The sequence below is a fragment of the Equus caballus genome, chromosome 2 (genome assembly GCF_041296265.1).
Source record: "Equus caballus isolate H_3958 breed thoroughbred chromosome 2, TB-T2T, whole genome shotgun sequence".
Classification (NCBI taxonomy): domain Eukaryota; kingdom Metazoa; phylum Chordata; class Mammalia; order Perissodactyla; family Equidae; genus Equus; species Equus caballus.
The window spans coordinates 106561685-106584670 of record NC_091685.1 but is presented as its reverse complement, the minus strand read 5'-3'; the positions used below and the strand labels follow the sequence as shown (position 1 = coordinate 106584670).

At 41.9% G+C, this 22986-nt stretch overlaps 1 long non-coding RNA gene across 2 annotated transcripts in view; it reads left to right on the top strand.

Annotated features, from left to right (window-relative positions):
• Window positions 1-1948: 1948 nt before the first annotated feature.
• LOC106782867 (uncharacterized) overlaps window positions 1949-22986 on the top strand; it is a 91382-nt gene continuing 70344 nt past the window's right edge. Inside the window, exons 1-3 of one of the 2 annotated variants that reach the window (XR_001380220.3) lie at window positions 1949-2018; window positions 9939-10056; window positions 11869-11947. This is a non-coding gene — a long non-coding RNA (uncharacterized lncRNA). Of the gene's footprint in view, window positions 2019-6317; window positions 10057-11868; window positions 11948-22986 lie in introns of those variants that run through there. The other variant, XR_011435669.1, reaches the window with a different exon arrangement.

The following is a 22986-nucleotide window of genomic DNA, read 5'->3' as shown; positions in this document are numbered from 1 at the left end:
TTGATCAGTCATTAACAGAGCCTGGTTTGGGGATATGACAGTGACTGAGCAGGCACGGATCCTGACATCATAGACCTGTTCTCTTCTAAATGTCTCCTGCATCAATCTTCCATTAAGCCCTGTTGATTCTGTCCTCACAGTATCTCTACTTGGGCTCTTCCTTCTCTTTCCTGCTGCTGTCACTTTAGTGAGGGAGGGCTATTACCACCTCATACTGGGGCATCTCCCAGAGCTTCCTCCCTGTCTCTCTCCAGGCTCCCCACACTAAGCCATGCTGCACACTGCACTCTTGTCAGGTAACTCTCCTCCTCAAGAATCTAATGCTTCCTATTACCCCTTATACGTGATGTCCCATTTTTCAGGCTGTTGTCAAGGGTTTTCTGTAATCTGTCCTTATTTCATGTCTGTATGAAACCCATCTTTCATCAGGCCAGTCTCCTTATTCTTCTCCAAACACAGTTCACATCTACATCTCTGCACTTGCTGAGTCTCCCTCCTGAGATGCTTTCCCCCATCTCTCCTCCTGACTAACCCCTATCCCACAAGGCTCAGTGAAAGCCACATATTCTTTAGAAAGGCTTGCCTGGAACCCACAGGTCATCAACCCCACTCTCTGATTTATCTTCCAATGCCGCTAGTGTGTATTTTGCATATTTTGAACATTTGGCTGCAGAATGTTACAGCATCCTCACTTGTTAAGTCTGTAGGTCCTACAGCTTCAATACATTTGGGAGCTCTTTAAGCACAGGTACTGCATCAGACATTTCTTGTATGGCCCAGCCCAGGTCCAGGAACGTGGGAGTTGAGGTTAAGACCGTGAACTCCTAAGTCTGGCTGTCTGAATTCTTAACACGGTTTTATCTTTTCCTAGCTGTGTGACCATGGGCGTTTACTTATCCTCTCTGAGCTTCCATTTTCTTATTTGCAAAATGGGGACAACAATATTACCTGCCTCAGTTACTCACTAGTTAGTATGAGTAAAGGGTTTAGAACGGATCTTGGTTTATAGTAATGCTCAATAAGTTAGTTATTATTATTTAATTGGATTATTATTAGAATTAAAGGAGATAATTCATGTAAAATCCTCAGTATAGTGCCTGGCCTGTAGTAAGTAGTCAATAAATATTAGCTATTATTATTATTATTATTCTATTTAATGGCTGAAGAGGTTTTGTGGAAAATGGCCATAATTTATAATGTCATAATTATTGTCAAATATCTATTTTTCAAATATATATTTCAATAAATAAAATTTAAATAAGAGTTTATTGTCAAATATTTAAAATTTATGAGGTAGGATTGTAATGGTCCCTATTTTTTGAAGATGAGGAAGTTGAGGGTTAGAGAGGCTAAGTAACTTGATGAGGTCACACAGTTAGAAAGCGATGGAGCAGAATGAAGCCCGACTGTGGAATCTGTACCCTTTAAACCACTATTCTAGTGCTTCTGGTCCTGGACTAGGCAGTGTGGGGGAAATTTTGATCTGGTGGTGAAAAGAAACATGGAATTTGGGTTTACACAGTCCTGATTCCCATCCTGGCTTTACTACTTACCTGGGCAGGATATTTAATCCTTCAGAGGTTATGTTTCCTTATCTGTCAGATGGGAACAATAATACCTCCTTCGTGTGATTGTGGTGGGTATTAAAGAGGTAATATAAGTAAAGCTCACAGCAGAAGGCCTGGTCTTTGGTAGGTATTCAATATGCTTTAGATTCCTTCTTCTTTCTCTACTTTTTGAAAATTTGAGGTAAAAGTTATACTTTCTAGTGCCTTTAATTAGTCTGTGATATGAATTAAAATGCACATAGTGACCAGAGAAGCAGCCCGTAAGACTTGGCATTCCATTGCCCTGACTTTGTGTTATAAATAACCAAACACGGCTGGTATTCATGACATGTGAACACCTGGCACAACTTATTCGTGACCACTGTCAATGCAGTGTTTCTAATTAGATGGAGCTCTTTCTACAAGTTGTGGCACGTCCCAGTAGAGAAAGTCTTTTGCCAAGCAGGTGGGGTGAGTAAAGAATTTGAGACTGCAAACATAGTCAGAGTTGGGAATGCTCTGTTGTGCATGTGAGTAGCAGAGAATGCTGGGATTTTGAGCAAGCATTTCAGTAAGCCTTTGGAAGGTCATATCCCTCTTTGATGAGTATGCCTCTGGAATTTTCCTAGGATTTTTTTATTTTAGTCTTTGGACTGAGTTGATGGTGACACAATCTGTGGTTGAAAATAGCATGAATAATTAGGTTAGAGGCAACATTAATGTCCCAAGATGTTAATAAAGCCAGCTACCAGGAATTCATAGATACAAATTCCCCTCTCAGAGTTGATTTCTAAGTAGGCACAAGTTATAATATTATGTTTCAACAGCCAGTAAGAGAAAACACAGCTTCCTGCATATGCTGTGACCTTCAAGTAGGCAGGACGGAGGCTACACTTTCCTTTTCTTCCTTTTAAAAATTTAATCAAGATGTGTTATCTTACACAGAGTGGATGATCCCCTGCGACTTCACTGCTCCCTCGGAGGGACAACTGCTGGCCAGTGCAGCAGCAAAGACAATCAGCACGTTGGGTTTCCATGTGCTTTCCTGTTCCAGTTCCCGTCTGAGCTCTCATTTCAAAGATTCTTCATAATAGAAGTCTCTCTCCTTTTGTGGGATTAATTTAGATATAAAATTATTTCCTAAATATGTCCTGTTGGTAGATTTGCATCGACATACTTGAAATACTTCACGTCTGTGATAGAATGAAAGCAGTTCCTCGTTAAGAATAAAACCCTCCGAATAGCTATAAAGAAAAATGTGAGTGATTTTATCAGAGATCAGATTAAACAAGTAGAGGTCTGAACTTAGACTGTCTGAGTTCAAATTCTGGCTCTGCCACTTATTCACTATGTCATCTTAGGCAGGCTACTTAACCTGTCTGAGCCTCATAGGTCTATCATGAGGATTAAATGAGACAATATTTGTAAAGCCATAACACAGTTCTTGGCATGGAGTGCCTCTCAATAAATGTTAGCTATTTTTATTGTTGTTAATACCAGTATTGCAATGGTCTGCAAGGTTGAAATGAGATGGCATTTTAAAAGCCCCTAAACCTGAAACTGACTAAACATATCCTTTTGAAGAAACTTGCTTATCTGTAAAGAAAATGGTTGGATGGAGGAGCCTGGGACTCTTTTTGTGCCCTTTTGATGGCAAGGAGAACCACAAAGGGGAAAAGGAATGGGAGAAATTGGTTGATGGTATTTTCATCTCTATAGTCTCTAAGCTTGTAGTCCAGTGAAAAGATGACACTGTAAAAAAGAGAAATTCATGTTAGATTTGCTCAAACACCTGCTTGTTCACAAAGTCTGTGAGGATTACATCAGTCTATCTGTCCATCCATCCAGCCATCCACCCAATCGCCCATCCATCTGTCCACCCATCCATCCATCCGTCCACCCATCCATCCATCCATCCATCCATCCATCCATCCAACCAACCATCCATCCATCCAAACATTTGTTGATATATTTCTGCTATATTTCAGGAACTCAGCATTTTGCTGAGACTACAAAGATGAACAAAACCAAGTTCCATCCCTTAAGGTAGTTAGAGACTAGTAGGGGAGATAGATATGAAAGCAAATGGTTTTAAGGCTTTAGAGACTAGTAGGGGAGACAGATATTAAAACAAATGGTTTAAAAATAATAATAGAGAAACATACAAAATACCAAGGGGACTCAGAGGAAGGTATTGTCTTTATTTTGCTTTTACTGACTTCTAAGCAGTTTGCAAATGTAAATGCATCATTGTAATAATAACAATCTTTGAGGAAAAAAAAAGGAGATATTTCCACATCAAATGTACACATCTATTGTGTCGACGAAAATAATCCATAACCAATCTATAAATGAAAATTTGGGTGAATTTATTCTGAGATAAAATGTGAGGACCATGGCCTGGGGCCTTTCTTCCCGAAGGAAGAAAGGGCACCAAAGAAGTGAGGTGTACAGAGTGGTTATATACCCCCATACAGGATGTTTCACATATGATTGAAATGTCCTTCCCACAATAGTCACAAGATTGCTCTGTCGGCACAGTGCTTGATGGACACAGCAGGTAGTGGGTCTGCTATCTTGGCGGGCGAAACAGGAGGCAAGTCTATTGTCTCGAGCTGGGTGGTCACAGGTGAGTGCAGCAATCAGTTTCTAGCCTAAGGAAAGATGCTTAATCCTTAAGGGAATGCCAATGTTGGGAGGGGGAGGGAAGTTGCACCTTTATCTCGAGGGCCTTTGTTCTTGCCATAGGGAATATCTAAAGCAGATATACAATGCATGCTCAACGGCTGTGGTCAGGCCCTTTTGGAAAGACAAGGTCAGGCCGAATTAGGTTTACACAAAATGGCTTCCTCATATACTCCAATATATCCTATTACTTGCTAGTTTTATTTGTCAATTGTATGATAGATTATGACTTCAGAAATGAGAATGGGTGAAAACTTTATACCTTGCCATTAAGAGAATACAGAAATCGGAAGACAGGATTCTAAGGGAGTCTCCCAGAGCACCCTCCCAATGTGCCTTTCTGTGGAGACATGTGTGAAGATTCAGGAAGGGTCTTGCTGGGAGTTAACCTCCTGAAGTATCAAAGGTGGCACTTCTTGATGGGTAAGCACTCAAAAGCTGGTGCAGAGGAGGGTGGTAATTAAGCACAGAGCTGAGAGTAGGTGGAGCTTTGAGTGATGGACCAGAATTCTCTACATTCCCAGCACTAATGAGTGTCCCATGCCAGAGGCTGAAAGAAGCAGCTCAGACCTCATCCCGGGCCTTTTCCTCTCTCTTGCAAAGAAGGAAGCCCCCAACTCCAGTCAGGAAGTCAATGCTCAGAAAAGATTACTTGATTTAGAACCTTTCCTTGCAAAGAGGCTTGGAAGAGCCATGGGTGCAAAGTCTTTGAGATAAATTAGGGGCTGGGCTCCTGCTGGGAAGTCATCAGTGCCTGAGGGTCATTTCTGGTTACTTTTGTAAAGACTTATCTTTGTTGACTTCAAAATAAATAAAACTTCAAAGGTGACAATCTAGCAGTTGTGTAGATGGCTGTGTCTATATGAGCTGTGGGCAGAAGCTGAAATAGGCAGGAATTAGGCAATTATCTGGACTGCAGATCAAACCTGCGAATGTGTTGCTAATTTCAATATAACTATGGCACCAATGAAAAAGTCTCAAGTCTTCTGAAGCATGAGAAGCACCATGACTTAGTGGAGAAAACAGGGGCTTTGGGCAGCTACTGGCTATTTTATGTAGACAAATTAACTTTGGGTAAATAACTTCTATGAGCCTATAAAAACAGAACAATATTTACTTCAATGGCTCTTGTGAGTATTAAACTATGTGATATGGTCCAGAAGAGTGTCTGGCAAAAAAAGGATTTACTTTTAGAGTTTCCTGCTGGATATGGCAGCCAGTCATTCTCAGGGTATAACAATAGCGAACATTTATGGAGTGTTTACTATGTGCTAGATACTATACTGGCTGCTTTATACATGTTATCTCATTCACTCTTTATAATAAATCTTTGAGATAATAGTATTATCCCTATTTTACAGGTAAGGAAACTGAGGTTCAGAAAGGTTCAGTAATTTACCCATGTTCACAGAGTTAGCTGAGTTTTAGAGCTAGGATTCCCTCCTAGGTGGTCTGATTCTGGAGCACATGTGTCTAACCACAATACTATGACATATGTGGACTTGCTAAGTGAAGACACCCAGAACTGTGGCATTCTTTCCAGCACTGTGAGGACCTCTGTGGGCCGTGGTCAAGTGAGCACTGAAGGGAACGTGGTACCATTCTGGCATCTGGTGACTTTATAGATTTGTGAACATTAGGCACAGAATCCTAGGCAAGGAATTAGGATTTCCATAGACTGGCAAGGGGCTGTGTTCTGTGACTTTAAGTGTGGTGTGAAGAGTGCACAGAGAAAAGGGTCATAGGGTGATAGTTCACGACCACACAGTGATGGCTACCACATAACTGGAACGGCTGGGGAAGGGTGGTGTTGTTGAGGTCTTTCACTATCTGAATCTAGTGATATCCCATGTGTACCCACAGGCTGAGGAAATTTAGATTATTTGGTTTTTATCACTCTGTTTTTAACAGTATGAAGGTTCTCTCAGTAAACGGACTGGTGAAAATGGTGGGACTGGGGACTCAAGGAGGCCGGTGGGACTCAAGGAGGCCGGTTCACTCTTATCTGTGTAGTCTGAGGTTATCACAGTAGCTTCAAAGTGGTCGCTTTGATTGAAACAAATTTCTTTCTTTTTTTTTTTTGAGGAAGATTAGCCCTGAGCTAACTACCGCCAATCCTCCTCCTGTTTGCTGAGGAAGAGTGGCCCTGAGCTAACATCCGTGTCCATCTTCCTCTACTTTATATGTGGGATGCCTACCACAGCATGGCTTTTGCCAAGCGGTGCCATGTCTGCACCTGGGATCCGAACTGGTGAACCCCCCGCTGCGGAGAAGCAGAACGTGCTCACTTAACTGCACCACCAGGCCAGCCCCAGAAACAAATTTCTTATGATTTTGTAGTCCTAGACTTTAGTTTGAGAAAGAGACTCAGTTTGTTTTGTTTTCCTGCACTAGAGGTTATCATAGTCATGTTCAGTGGTACCGAGGATGTACCTGATCAGACAGATACTAAACATCTACTTAGGCTTAATACTCTGGCAAATATTGGGTGGGGTATAAAGGAAGTAGAAGCCGCAGTCTTGTCCTCAAGGATATTTTAATTTTGATTAAAGAGAAAACCAAAACACCACTAGCTAAGATTAATTGCTGATTTAAGGATTACGATCACATCTAGCAAAATGGAGTTAATTGAAACACTTTATGAGGAAACTCATGAAATTTATTGGCAAAATTACTTCAACGTTTGCAGGTCTGAACACTTGACATTTGGATGTGAGCCTAACTGACTGTTTATGAACAGAGAATGATGATTAATAACTATTTCTCCAAAAAGGTTGAAATGTTATGAGGGATGAAACAAGGCTCTTTTGAAGTTTAGCTCATTTACTAATAGACTAGATGAGAGAATAAATAATATGTCATACAATTAGTAATTGAAACCCATTCATGATAATGCAGAGCAAATGGTGCCGGGTTGCCTCTTTGTCACTCAGGGAAGCCATTTGATCTTTGGACTCAGGTAAGAAACTTTAAAAAAATTATTGAAAGCTTATTATTTTCCAGGCATTTGCTAACAGATTTACATATGTCATATCATTTGGTTCTTACTATAGTCCTTTGAGGTAGATACTATAATTATGTGCATTTTAACACTGAGGAAATGGAAGCTCAGAGAGGTAAATAAACTTGCCCAAGTTTATACAGCTACTATTTGACAAACCCAGAATTCAAATCCTTGAGTATTTGACTCCAAAGCTAATACCTTTTTTTTTTCTCTTTTTGGTGAGGAAGACTGGCCCTGAGCTAACATCTGTTGCCAAACTTCCTCTTTTTGCTTGAGGAAGATTGTCGCTGAGCTAACGTCTGTGGCAATCTTCCTCCATTTTGTATGTGGGGTGCCACCACAGCATGGCTTGATGAGCAGTGCATATGTCCATGCCTGGGATCCAAACCTGTGAATCCTGGGCCCCCATAGTGGAGTGTGTGAACTTAACTACTAAGCTTCAGGCCAGCCCCCAAAGCTAATACTTTTAAACATCCTCCCATATATTTTATGTGGATGGTTGTTGGGAGTAATGTAGGATTATTGCATGCAGCAAACTTCAGAGATAGGGTTCCAAAATTATGAATAATGAGGATTTGATGCAACTTATCTGAAGGTGACTGAAACTGTTTTTCTGGTCAGCGTTAGCTCCCTTGCAAACATCCCACACATACAGGTGTTAAAGCTGATGCCTTGAGCTCAGCCAGACGTGGTGGACAGAGGAGGCTCTCGGCTCCAGAGTGGTATCAGTGAGGGCATATGACGATGCAGGGATGGGTCATTTAGCCTACCCTCTCTCCTCCTGTGTGCTGGTCTTTTCAAGTTGGATGGATTCACTCTTTGGCCAGAAGTACTTCTCAGCCTCTGGTATTTCTTAATTCAGTAGAGTATTTCACAAGCTTCAGAGTTAGAGGCAGAATCAACATGTCTTAAAAATCAATTCCCTCCTTCAGAGGCAACTGGCTGGTTTGTTTACTTTTGGATTCTGTGGATTAAGTACTGTAGCAAATAGTTCTTTTTTTTCATTCTGTGCCTTTCTCGCTCTCTTTGCCCTTCTAATTCTTCCACCATACCCTCTAATGTACTCCTTTTCTCCTCCTTCCTTTTCTGGCCTTGTTGCCTAGTGACCTTTGAGAAATGGCGTGGAGTGATTGTGTCAGCGCCATCTCATAACCCGGAGCCCTGTACTGAGCTGATTTCCTCATAGCTTCTTGAGTGGAGACGTGCTAGAAATGCTAAATATACTGTGCCGGTGCTTGACTGGGCTTCCGATCTACACACTTGAAACCAGCAGTCCCTGGACTCTTGTGGTTCACGCTGGTATTCAGGCCTGAATACAAATCAGACCTCCATATTCTTCAAGAAGTGTCAGCACTCATGAAAGTTGAATATGAGTGAGCGACTCTTATTTTTATAATTTCATTTAAATCATATAATTTATTATCATAAATTTACATGTTACTCTCCTACAAATTAAACTATACCAGGCTTAGCTCCAAGAACAAAGTATACCCCTTGTGAATATTATCCTTTTCATAGAGACTCTGAGGAGGAACATAGATTGTATTTTACATTTTAAGAAGTCATTTATTTTCAGAGAAATCAGGGACTCAACCACTGTGATAATTTGTCCAGTCTTCCCAAGATCCCACGCAGCAGCCAATGTTGGGCTGGCTGGGATGGTGCACTTCATCCAGTTCTTCACTGCATATTCATTGAAGGCCTCCCTGTTCCAGGCCCTGCTGCATGATGGAGTTGTGGGGAGAGTGGAAATGCACTCAGATCGATGCCTGGATGTAAAATGTGTCACTTGACTCCACACCAAAGAGCCCAGGTGTCCAGAAGTAAAACCACTTAGCAATGGACACAAGGGAACATGTCTTCTCACGAAGTGGCTGATTCAACGCTGAAGAGAGATTTACCACTAAAGCAAAACAGGGCCCACTGACGCTCCTGGCTGCTTTAGGGCTGCCCCCTTCAGGTCACCTGCCCAGGGCAACCTCCTACCTCTTACAACTGGGGGTTCTTTCAGTTGCCACCACCCAGAGGGCCACAAGAGGGTGCTTTTCTCCTTTCAGGTTATGCCTTTTTGAAATGCAGCTCCTCATACTTCTCAGAACCAAGCGAGTTTCCTGAGCCTTGGGAAATTCAGTACATTCAGCTGTGGGCCAACAGACTTGATTCTAGGGGAGAGAAAGGTGTAGATTTATAAGTGTGTGTTTATTTACCTAATGTCTGTCTCCTTCCCTGAACTGTAAGATCTGAGAACCAGGTCTTGTATTTTTGCTCATGCCTCTTTCCTGCGTCTGGCTTGAAGTCTGGCACATACAAGGCCCTTAATAAATATTTGTGAATTTAAAGAACTGATCTTCACTTCAAATCCAAGCTCAAAGGTTTTCAAATTTTCTGCCCAACAGAATCCCTGGGGGTCTGGGAATCTCATTCAGTAGTCTGGGGCGGGGCTGGGAATGTGATTCTGGAAAGCTCTTGTATTATTCTGATTTGAGGACTGCTGTCCAGCTGTTTCTGTCCTGCATGCAGCTGTTCCATCTTGCTCCTCTGGCCTTTTGGGCCCGTAGGTCCTCAGCTGCTTGAATCTGGGCAACACATTCCTGCTTCCTGAGTGTTACTGAGATCCTTTCAATGTGACTCAGCCTCCTTCTCACTCTCCTCTTCCTGTTTCTCTTCTCGTGAGCATCTCTTCCTGTCATCCCATCCTATAGGAGAGAGAAATGTTCCCAGAGATACCTTCACCTGCTCGTTGTGGGAGGACACCTGGAAAGACACCTGCAGCATAACAAGATCTTTGTTACCACCAACATGGGTCAGCCTCTTCCGCAGGTCCGTACTCAGGCATTTTATCCACGGGTGCCACGTACTTCAGTTATCCTTAAATGAATACTTAAATAAACACTGGTGCTGGGATAGAGACCACCCCAAAGTTGAGGAGGGCCTTTCTCTTATAACAGAGGCTTGTAATACTGCCTCCTGAGAAAATCTGTTTTCCATGTTTTTGAGAAGGAAATACGTGTGTATCATCACGACTTTGGAGGAAAATGACTTCTGATAAAGAGGAGTCCTTCCATGCGGTTTAGCATTGCTGGCGTGGTGTAGGTAGCACAAAGAGCTTGGGCCTTGGAGTCAGATGACCCTGTACAAAACCCCAAGATCTGAGTCTGCACCTCGTTGAGTGTGTCTGTGGATGAATCAGTTAACCTCTTTGGGTCTTAATTTCCATATCTACAAGGCTAGAGAATAATATCTACTTCACAGTGCTATGCAATAACCCTGCTCTGTGTTGACTTGCTTTTAGTTAGTCATAAAGTCGTCAGCTTCTATGCAACATCAAATAAGAAATAGTCTTTGAAAACTTGTATTTGAAACTCTGTTTTTTGTGTGAGGAAGATTGGCCCTGAGCTAACATCTGTGCCAATCTTCCTCTATTTTATGTGGGATACTGCCGCAGTGCGGCTTGACGAAAGGTGCTAGGTTGCACCTGGGATCTGGGCCTGCAAACCCCGGGTTGCTGAAGCAGAGTACGCAGACTTACCCACTGTGCCACTGGGCCAGCCCCTTGGAACTCTATTTAAGGATGCTGTGGAGGATGGTGTTTGTCCATCAATGGAGATTGTTCCTCTCCATTGAAGAAATTCTTATCTGGTCTTAATACCAAGAATAGTTTCTCTTCTCTTGCTGTGCTTATGGGCTTGGTAATTTGTATAACTGACTGATTTTCCTTCTTTGAACTAGCTGCTAGAAAGCCTGGAACCAAATGTGTGCTCCATCAGCATCAAAGGTGTACACATGGCATGCGTTTTTGACCTCATACATGGCTCCATTTACACACTCACTATTTTTTTTTTAATTTGCTCTCACTTTTCATTTATGTTATTATGTTTTAAGTACTTCTCTAAGCTACTTTTTAGCCTTTCTGAAAAGAGGATTAAAAAAATAAATTCATTACTAAGTAAAGGAGCAAACATTTAAAGCAGTTTTCACAGTGCCTGCCCAATAGTAGGTACAGAACATAAAAGTTAGTTTTATATCTTCCTTGTAAACAAGTCTAATTATCCTTTGTGGATTAAAGTTGGTCCCTCATGGATTATATTAGAAAGAGCATGGTAAAATGGTTCTCACCATAGACAAATTTCCCAAACTGGAAAGGTGTTACTGCATTAGGTACTGGTAGGTATAACTCTAAAACAAGCTGAGAGCCCAGATGGTCCAATCGCTGCATGGAATTCTCTATAAATAAGCCTCGCCGAGGCCCAAAATAATTTAAAAGTGATTTCAATCTTTACTTGAGTCTCTCAAAGCACTTTAAAGGGGAACTTGTTCTTATCCACCAACAACATATCATAAAATCTTTCTTCTTTCCCTTTTTAATTCTTTCACTCACTACCTCCCAACATATCCACAGACAACTGGATTTACCCCCTTGTGCCCCTCTCCCCCCAGGTCTTTATCCTGTAGATACTGGCCAAGCTTCTCTGGTTAGAGTTTTTTTCACAGCTCTCTGGACTCCTTTCCCACTACCCATTCCCTGATTCTGTATTATAAAAGATTTATGAACTAGGCTGACAAAGACAATTCTTCTGCTTGCGGGTGGGTTGGGGAATTCTCACATGTTAATAAATCTTCTCCGTCATCTAGGAAATAAAGAGTGATTAAGGTTGTGTGGTAGAAGAGAAGAGAAGTCTGGAATGTGGCCTTACCTCAGGAATATACTCAGGTATGTTGGCGCAAAGGTCAGAGCTTTGTTCTTTTGTTCCTGCCTTTACCCAGGCTTCTCTTGCCCCAGGATAAGGGACTTTTTGGCCTCTGTAACCTGGGAGTAGAGTCTCAATGCCCTTGTGATGGAAGGGGCTGAAGGTATTAGTGCAGGGTTGGGGGTAATGACTGGGGGGAGCAAATGATCCCTCCTACTTTAGGTTTCCTGTAGACTGTATGGGAATGGCCACCCAAGCTTGTCCTCTAAGGAGAAAGGACACAGTCTCAGATTCATTATACCCAATTTGCTAATGGAAAACGGAAGCATCCACACACTAGTTAGTTATTTTCTTCCTCTGAGAAATCCAGTGAATAGTATGTCAATTTATCACAAGCCTATATGCTTATGTATTTATTACATCAGTTTTAGGGAAACTGATCCAGCGTCTGATCTAAGGATCATATTTGAAGAGAAGCAGAATGAGAGCTGGGCAAAGTTGGAAAATGGAGCCACAGAAATATTGACCCAGTACCACCAGGTTAATTAATTAATATGATCATTTTGAATCAAACTGATGGGCCCCCCTCCATCTTAGATCATATTCTTTTCTTCAGTGAATATTTATTGAGTCCCTACTTGCCAATTCTGCTAAGTGCTAAGAACATTAGGATGATAAGGCACCAGGCCATGCCCTCCAGGAGCTATAGTAAAGATAGTAAGGGAGACAGATGTAAAAAGGATAATTGGAACACAACACGTTCAGTGCCATATTGAGGTATAAACACAATGTCACGGGAAATCAGAAGAGGGAGAAACTCACTTGACCTGGGCGAGTCAGGGAGGAGGGAACACTGGAGCTGGGATTTAAGGATAAGGAAGCATTTGCTCATTTGCTGGGGTTATATTTACCAGATTTTAGTTTGATCGCACTACCTTATAAATATTAGAAAACATCTAAACATCTTCTGGCCAAATATGGTCTTAGCATTTGGTCTGTTGGTTCTGCAATTAGTGACAGACCATAATAGTATCCCTGGAATGTTCTGAGCAGAAGAATTTAAAAGATGTCTTACGTAGTCAGAGACAAACCACATCCTTGGGGCTTAGCAGATGAATGCTCTGGTACTTTGTTAATGAGGTTTATGGGAGACTTTCACTTGGGCGACCCGATATTTACTTCCTGTGGCAAGAACACCATGTAAAATGTATGCTGACCAGGAAAGATGGTCATTCTGAAGCGTGAATGTAGAAGCTCTAGGTCTGGGATGGCTGAATAGACAGAAGCTGCTATTGCTGGGGGTGTTGGGAATGACTTGGACTCTGCACGAACAGCTGGGGTTCCCTTCAAGCAGAAATAAGGCGGTTGGATTACAGCTTGAAACTGGAGGTCTTGCTTGACACTTGCATCAGAATCACTGCCAGGAAGGGCAGCGTGGCAGCACCTTCTCTCTGTGGCCTTCCTTAGCGCTCCAATACATTTCTTTCCGTTCTTTGGAAATAAACTCTGATTTAGGGCTTTGTATTCCTTTCTTAGTGTTTGTTATAAAAGTGACCATTACATACAAGGTTTTAGTGACTAAAGCAGTTGGAGGCCACAGCCAGGCCGACAGCTTTAGTAGAGAGTTTATTTTCAATTTTTTTTCATTCCCGTCTGGCTTCAGCTTTAAATTAGATTGTAATAATCATAACAAAGTTCTCCCTGCCCTTTGTTGAAAGCACATTGCAGAACTGAAATCCTTCTAGGACTTTATTTATGGCAGAATCTCACACCATTTTGGAGCTAGCATTTTATGGATCTCTGTTTTCTATAACATTTCAGAAACCATGGTTCAAAACAATATGAATTCTCTGGAGTGCTAGAAAGATCTTTAGGAAAAGCAGACTTTTTTCCTCCCTATTGTCTGCATTGATGTGGCTCTCATTGTGTTAATACTGGAATACGCAGTAAAGTAGGTTGGTTAAGACATTGGTTCTGGAGCCTTATTATCTGGGTATATTTCCCAGCCTTGTCATTCACTAGCTCTGTGACCTTAGACATCTTACTAAATATTTCTGTGCTGCAGTTTTCTCAGCTGTGAAGAGAGAAGAGTGGAAGTACCAACCTCAAAGGATGGTTGGGAGGATTCAACAAGTTGAATACTTAAAGCATTTAGAACAATTCTTTGTAGCAACAAGTGCTTAACAAATGTTAGCTGTTATTAGCTCAGAAGTTTGTGAAGTTACATAACATAATTGATGAAATTGAATGGTCTAGTAGTCATAATTCCGCTTTGGTTGGTCTGTGTGGACATGCTTGCTAATGGTATGGTCAGAGGATTTTAAACTCTACACAACTAAACTCAATTGATAGCTATTTCAGAGTTATAATTTCCTAGAGACAGTAAGAATCAGAGCAGCTTAGAGCGTTGGTTTGTTCAATCTGAGCTGTTAAGAGCATTGCTTTTGAACTCAGAAAGCTTAGTCAAAGAGCAGTCCTGTTACTCATATAGCCTTTTGGTGGTTTGGTTCCCTCATCTGTAAAATGGAGATAATTCTTCACAAGATTGTTGTAAGGACCATGAATATAAATGTTTGGAACACATACCAAATACTCAAAACAATTGTAGAGTGGAGGGGAGGAGGGACTGATTGTTTGTGGGTCAGGTCTATTTATTTATGTTTCGTTCCCTGGTAACAAGTGATAGAGATGGGAATTTGCTCAGGGTGGTAGGTGTCCAACAGCAAAGGGGAAACACTCAGTCCTTTTAAACTTCAAGAATGTTGAGGGAAACTACAAAACTAAGAAGGGCAAATGGCAATTTGTTGCTGTCAGTGTTATAAACATAAGTGTGAGGTTGGATAGTTTAGTTATTGAGTCATTCTGGATCTGTCCCATCTTGTTCAGGAATTCCACTTGCATAAGATGGGGCAACATCAGCCCAGAAAATAAGATGAAGAACCTAGTCTTTCTTTTTACTACTGGAAATAGTGACCACGGCTATGCCGTCCCAGGGTTTATTCATTGTTATGAGGTTCTCAAACTTTAGTGGGTGTAAAATTCGAGTGGGGAGCTTGTTTAAAGGGTAACTTCCAGCCTCATCCACAAAAATCCAGTAGGTTGTCTGTGGCCCAGGAATCTGCTTGTTTTCAGGCTTTCTCAGCTTCTGATGCAGGTCGTTAGAAGACCACACCTTGAGAAAGATGACTGCAGTGAGACTGGGAGGAGTAAATTCCTCTGCAGAAGGCAGATGCCCTGTCCGCTGGCCTTTTCCCCAGCATGATGATTTGCTTCCAAAAACGCAGAAGCAAAAAAGCCAGTTTTGTTTTGTTTTGAGCCAAAGTACTATTTAATAACCCATGTTAATTGTTTCTCACGACACAGCATGGAAGACAATATTAATTCCATTTGACGTAAGAGGAATCAGGGACACAAGGAAGATTTCTTTAGGGGTGCAATGTGGTTTGGCGCAAGCATGAATTATGGGCAAACATTACACAGGTCCTTCAATTTGTCCCCAGCCATCTGGGTATTGCTAAACACATCTGTTCTTTCTCCTGGAGAGGATGCTTCAGTGCTGCCACATGATTTAAATTATGTCAAGAGAGGAGGTTCCATTTGTCCACTTCTCTGGTTCACAGGGATGGCTCGGGGGAGCCTTGGTTTGACGTGATTGGCATTCATTCAGGGCCCGGGTACTTAACTCTGAATTTTGATTTGGGCATTTGCCAGGCATGATATTCTGCCAGGGCCTTCCCAGTCTGTTCCCTGCTGTTTTGCTCCTGAAGATTTATAGCTAATGAAGGGATAAAGAAAGGTCATGGAGAGAGGCGGCAGCATGTGGTGGTGACTCATGGTCTGGGCCTGGTGTGGAGCCAGTTTGGGTGGAACGCTCGACTAGCTGCTGTGCTTGTTTTCATGTGGCTCTCTGCCATGGCCCTGCAGGAAGCAGTTTCTCGCCTGTTGCTGGTCAGGGGGAAGGCCCAGTCATTCTCTCCATCCCTGCTGTTATGGACTCAAAAGCCTCGTGGCCATTTGACAAAGAATCCCACAGAGTGGGGGCTCAGGAGTTCAAGAGACAGTGGGCTAGGCCAGTCCTGGGAAGGGTTAGGTCTTAGAGACCAGGCACAGCCACCAGCTAGGGGCACATTGACAGCAGGGAAGGGAGAAGCCAATACTGGCAGGGCAGGGTTTCTCAACCTTGGCGCTATTGACATTTGGACCAGATAATTCTTTGTTGTAGGCGGCTGTGCTGTGCATTGTAGGACAGTTAGCAGCATCCCTGGCTTCTACCCACTAGATGTCAGTAGCACACTCTCATGGCTCCCCCTGGCCCCCCAGTTAATGCAACCAGCAAAATCTCTAGACATTGCCAAATGTCCCCTGGAGGCAAAATCACCCCTGGAAACCACTGTGGTATGGCTGAGTCCCAGGCTTGTGGCCAATGTTAAGAAGATCCATCCCCCATCATGTTTTCCTCATCCTTTTTCATCATTGTCATTATCACTGCTAAAATTTATTGAGCACTTACCATGTGGTAGGCATTCTATTTTGCATCCATTATCTCATTTAATCCACACAATAACCCTAGTATGAAGAAACGCTTATTGTTCCCATTTTATGGATAAGAAGCTGAAGTTTATAAAAATAACTTGCCCAAGGTCACACAGTTGGTATCTGGGACTCAAGCACAGGTGTAGATGCCTCTTCCTCACCCTTTTGCTTGCTATATGTAGTGGAGCCATAATATGGAGTCTGTCAGAAAAGTTGAGATGCAGGACAAAAGCTGGCACGCAACATAAGGGGGCTGCCAGCTGGAGACAGGAGCTACACTTCAGGGCCAGAATTCAGGAGTATAGCTGTAAAACTTTCGGAGATAATTAAGGCCTTAGATGAACTCGAATACCAGGTAGGCATTTCTGATAGAGATCTAATTACTAGAAATGGGATGCAGGTCAGGGCTTGGTCACAGGTAAACCTCTACTGAAGTCCAGCTGTTGTCTCCTATCTGTTCATGACAACTGACCCTGAGATATGACATGATGTGAGCCCAAATGTGCCTTTTCATTTCACATACTGTCCATTGGACTGTGGTCTCCTACCCCAACCTCTATTCCTTCCTTAGGGACCAGTGCTTCTCCTGCCTGAATTCCTTCTGCTTCCACTTGTCCCGAGCTCCCTAGGTTGGGGACATGGCTATTGAAATGACTGGATAATGTGAGGTTACTGGTTACCTCTGGCACACTAAAGACCCTGTAACATGACAACCGAAGCTGGTGTGATCTCCAGCGTGTGTCCAATACTTGTAGTTTGTGGGAACGGATGATTCTGAATTGAATGCCAATAGTCAGAGCCAATCCTGGGATGGTTTGTTTGGCAGCAGCTGCATTTTTTAAAGGAAGGGTCAGGGTTTCTGATATTGTGGGTTCCTCAATGTCAAGGACACCAGATAGAAGTGAGGAAGATGTCACTTGAAACCAAAGTGAGCCTCTCCAATGGGCCTTTTAAGGACATTTTCCTATTCGTGGGACAGAAGAGATTTCAGAGTGCACGGTTGTTTTGTAGTCTGCCTGATACCTAGAACCAAATGGCCTTCGCTTTGAAAATGGCATTATCAGATAGCACTAGCTTCAATTACATGGACGTCTCCTCCATCCACATCCAATTAATTAGCACTTCAACTCACGTGCCCTGTGAAAAATGGGAATACCCTTGCAAAAGGGAAAATTCCAACTGAGTTGCACAAGGCCTACCTGGGACCAGCAATAGTTTGAGGGCTTCTGCTGCTCACATGTCTGGGAGGTACTGATGTCCCGCTGAGGCTCCTCAGTGCGTTAAAATGTATCTTTAACAGTCACTGCACAGGCTTCAGCATTCCTGGCAAGGCCTTGAAATCGTCTTTGTGATTCCCCTGTGTTCTGAAGTATCTTTGCCCTTCCCTGGGGGCCTTGCCCTTTCTAGAGGATATTGTAGTTGCTACTTCCTAGTTCCATGAGGTGTCATTTGAGGGAAAATCATAAAACAGCAAGGCTGCTCATTGGAAATTTTTTGCTTTTACTCACACTGTTATTTTTAACATATCTTTTAAATATTAAAAAATAATACACGTTTATTGCAACAAATTAGAAAATACAAACAAACAAAGAAAAGGAAAGGAAAATTACCTTGTAATCTCACAACCAGATATAGTTTTTGTGTTAACAGTTTGGTTATATCCTTGTGTTTTTGTTTTGCTTTTAACAAAGGGGGGTCGGTTTAGAAGTAGTTGCCGTAAGACGTGTGGCGTATTCTTAAGAGAATATTCAAAATGATGCTTAAATAAATCTTTGTATTTCTTGGAGAATAGGTCCTGATAGTTTTCAAAGTTATACATGGTTTTGGAAATCTAGTAAGAAATGCCATATTTTTCTCCTTTCTGATAAAGAATATATCTACAAGAGATTCTGTGTGTGTGTGCGCGTGTGTGCGCGCGTGCGTGTATGTTAATGGACTGTCTGTGCTCCTGAAAAAGAAATTCTGTTGCTGGATTTGCTGACTCACTGCCAAGCCCTGCTAGAGGCAGGGAGCAGATTCTGAGTTATTCAAGCCAAGCATTTGGCCCTCATGGTTTATTGGCCACTGTGACAGACTTCTCCTCACACTTCACCTCCTCATGTCTTCCTCATTGGCACGTGGACGTATCTGGCATTTTGTTCATTTTGCCTCCTCATCTCCTATTTCTTTCAGTTACTCTTTAGCATTTCCCAAATGCTAAACCAGCACCACCCCAACTCCCTAATGCGCAATGTTAGAAATACCCAGACACTTCCTTCCTGAGGTCACTGCAGGAATTCGCCGTCTCCTTCTAAGACCTTTTTTATTCATGTGTGTGCCTTCTCAGGGCTCCTAAGCTGTAATGAGGAGTCCTCAGAGGAGGGAGCTTTACTCACTCTCCTTTGCCCACAGTCGTTCCCGGAGTGGCTGCTTCCCTTCCTAGCCCAAAGTGTGATCAGGGCATACAACTGACATCGAGTTGTCACATCCTGAGGTGGATAGACTTGGTGAGATGACAGAGAGGAACTGTATGACTTCACTGGCTAATTCCTCACCATACTGGGTAAAAGATAACTTTGTACAGACTTGCATGACCAGTAATGCTGTCACGGGGAGAATGCATTCTAGGATCATAATTTTAAAAAGTTAAAAAAGAAGTGTTTAGCTCTAGTTGGCAAAGACCTGGTCACAGGGAACGATACAGTAGCCTGCCTTAAAGCATCACGAGGGATGAAGGAGACTGGGATGGCAAGGACTTCATATGAAGAGCTCGTTTTCCAGCTCCATGGCATTTTCCCCCCTTCTGTAGTCAGTTTTTTGGTTTGCTGTTTGAAAAGTTTGGAAAGGATTCTAAGCTAAAAAGAAGCTAACAATAATTACTTTCTAGGTTAGAATAATTGCTATTCCAAACACTGATCACCTAGTCACTCATTTAAACCTTATAAAAATCCCATAGGAGGATCAATCACTCGTGTTTTACAGATGTGGAAAGAGCACAGACTTTAAGAAACCTGCCCAAGGTCACACAGCTGGTCAGCCACAGAACCAGTATTCAGGCAGGGAGTCTGGCTTCAGAGACCACACTCTACTCTGCTTCCTCTTTTAATAAATCAAGTGCTAGGACTCTGAATTCTACTTAGAGCTCTTCTGATAATTTTTGGTGTTATCTCAGGCAAGTCATGTCACCTCCTTGGGCCTTAGTTTCTTCATTTAGCTAAAAAATTCAGTGATCTTATAGATAACATTTATGTCATTCCCTTCCCCAACCCCTGCAATTCTAGGATGCAGCTAGAGAGAGAAATGCAATTTGCCTCAAAGGAAATCTGGACTAGGCTTTGCATCTAGCTCTTCTTCTGGTCTTGGTTTGGCTTTCTCTGCAGGAGAGAACTGCTCTTCTACAGCAGGTCTCTGTTATAAGCAGAGACAATTCCCTTGGGGCAGCAGGTCTCATTGGGCCAAGCCAACCTAGTGATAAAGAGGAGTTCATTCTAACTTTCACAAGAAAAGATTTAAGAGAGGGCAATCCACTGAAATGGAGACATTCTTCAATTAGGAAATGCACCATTCCATGTTTCTAAGAAAACTTTTTACCCCATGGAGCACAGACATTTTAAAAGGAGAGACAATATGGTTCTGAAGACAAAGCACTAAATTGAATGAGGGAAATGCCTTTTTCCCGTTGCTTTGGCACATGTTCCTAGCAAGTCATTTGGCCATTTTAGGCTTCTGTTTCTTTGGTGAAGTTGCTGTGATAAGGCCTGACGAATCACCTGCAAAACTCTTTGGAAATATTGACTTCTGATGATCTCATTCAACCTGGGGAAGTGAGGTTTCTCAGCATCTCATCTGTCTGTAAGTCTGCAGGGGTCCTGCAGTCCTGGCCCCTAGTGGTTGAGCAGTGCTTCCGTATCCATGTGATGTTCTGAGCTGACTCCAGCAGTGCGAGGATCTGGGTGTACAGAGTGCCAGCTCCAGGTAGGAAGGCTGCTATTGACTTGAGCAACAGGTATACCCCACAGGTAGTGGGGTCAACTGAGATTGAGCTCTTTGTGAAAATGGCAATAACAAACATGGAGGATGAAACAATGGTGTTGATTTTGTGGTGACTCACCATCACCAATAAAATAACTTACTTCATGAGATACTGCATACAAAACTATGCTTATATTTGTGAAACTAGTTCTGTTCTAGATATTACAATATACTTCAGACCAACTTTCTAATTCTTTATCTCCCAAAGCAAAATACATCCCTTTCTCCCTTTTCCCATGAATAGGTCAACATTAGCCACAGTCATGTTTTAGTCTTTAGAAAAAAAAATATTTTAGCCTAAATTTCTTCTTCCATTCTTTTACAATGTCTTTATTTTCTGGCTTTTGTTCCCTGCATTCCACAACTCACTCTTGTCTTTGCTTCTGACCTTTATGGGAACGCCTCAAGACTCAATTTCCATTAAGTGAGATCTTATTCCATAAATGTCTAGGCAGTGTGCCTAGGAGGAGAGCAAACCTTTGCCCTGACATCGGAGAAGCTGAGCACAGATATGGTGCTGAGGTGGAGGAGCAGGGGATAATGCTCGAAGGGAAGATTGGAGTCATATTGAGAAAAGTTCCCTATGTCACATTGAGGAGGTTAGATTTTAAGCTGTGAACAGCAAGAGTTCACAGAAGCTTTATATAAATATCACACACACACACTTGGATTTAGGCATCTTTTTTAATAAGGTTTAGTTTATAGTTCAACACAAACATTTGACAATTTTGTGTTAGACTCTGCAGTAGGTAGTTGGGGTACAAAGATGGGTAAAACATAGTTCTTGCTTTCAAGGATGAGTCAGAACTATATCAGGACAAATAATAATGTAGGAGGAGTTCAGATTAAATGCTTAGCTTTCATGTTAATAGAAGTTTTTAGGCAGCAGAAGGACAATTTTTAAAATTTAAATAAAATAGCTCTGTTGTTGGAGTGGAGGGTAAACTAGAGAATAGAAATTGGCGAAGTGTTAACTGTAAATTTCCATTCAGCGTTGGTTGTCTTCATTGTTATGATTTTTCCTGTCAATTTTGGTCCTTTTGACATGTGAAACCTAGTATTCCACACTTTGGGAAATCCTACCCAATGGATTTCTTTCTAGGATTCAGTAGCTAACACTCACTTGGACAGAAAAAACAAAATGATAATATCAAGAGAAGAAGTCAATTGGTGCATGGCCAGATTTGCTTTACATACCAAGAATTCTTTCCTGTTTCCAAATGTTCTGGGTAGATGTAGATTATTTGGAGATTGTCCAGCTAAGACTTCTTATAAATAAAAAATGTTGCTATAATTAAAATCTTTCAGGCCCAAGTTACCTTTTTCCAATAATTCACTTGTGATTTATACTTGGAGACATATATAATATCAAATTACCTAAGTGGGGAGGAGGAGGAAGGGAAAGAAAACTAAGCCCTGTTGTAAGGATCAGTTGTCAGAATACTGCTGACTTCATAAACCACTCAGGCTTTTTTTCCGGGCAACACTTGATGTATTTATAGCCTTGTAATTTGGTTACCTATCACTTAGCTTAAATGTGAGTCACCCATGAAATATATGCACAGAGACCAGATGTACTAATTACAAAGGTAGAGTGCATGTGGGAGGGCCCTGTTAAGACCCTTGTTTAACAACAGTGGCAAATTGTGGGGAAAGGATCATTTATCATTAAATGACATTAAGACTCAAATGTCAGAACTTTCTGAGTCTGGCTTTAGAGGGCCATTCAGCCTTGCTCCTGTCAAGCTGGGCTCCCTATCTTGGAGTCACAGTTTTCCGGTGTGATGCGGTGTGTTTGTTTCATGGAGCAGGGGTGGGCCCCTGGAGGAGGATAGTGGCGGGAAGGATGGTAAGGGAGGCTATAGGCGAGGGAAGAGCTATTTGAGTGGAGTCGTTTGTAGTAACTTAATTTTGCTTCCAAAGTGACGTTATGACATAGCCATGAGAAATTACTTTTTATTTATTTATTTTTAAGCCTTCACATTATTCTTGTCCTGGAACGATTTCCCATTCCAGGTTCTATCTGGTGAAATCTTGTCCGTCTCTCAAAATCCATTTAAAAAGTGACTCAGGTCTTACGTTTTCTTGCAATCGTATACTACCGTATTAAATTCAAACTGAAGGTGTCATATTTAGAAGTAAGAAAAACTTAAAGTTAAAAGTGAACACATTGTCCTGTATTAAACAAAGGTATATTTAAGGTTATTTCCTTGATTATTTCTAAAACTTTCTTCTGTGGACTTGTAAAATTATGGTTTCCACCTAGCCTTATGAGGAATGAATTAGCTACTCTCAGGACAGATGGCATACTTTCCTCCCACTATGCTTGTCCTTATGCCAAAAAAAAAAAAAAAACGAACCAGATGTTAGGGAATTTTCTTAAGCAAAGTTATGTATTCAAGAGCCAGCTAGACCTGGAAAATTAATTCACTCTTCTCTGAATTTGAATGCAGTGTTTTCTCTCTCAACTTAACTGAGTGGTCCATTTCAGCTATGGAGACCTACCTTCAAGATGTTT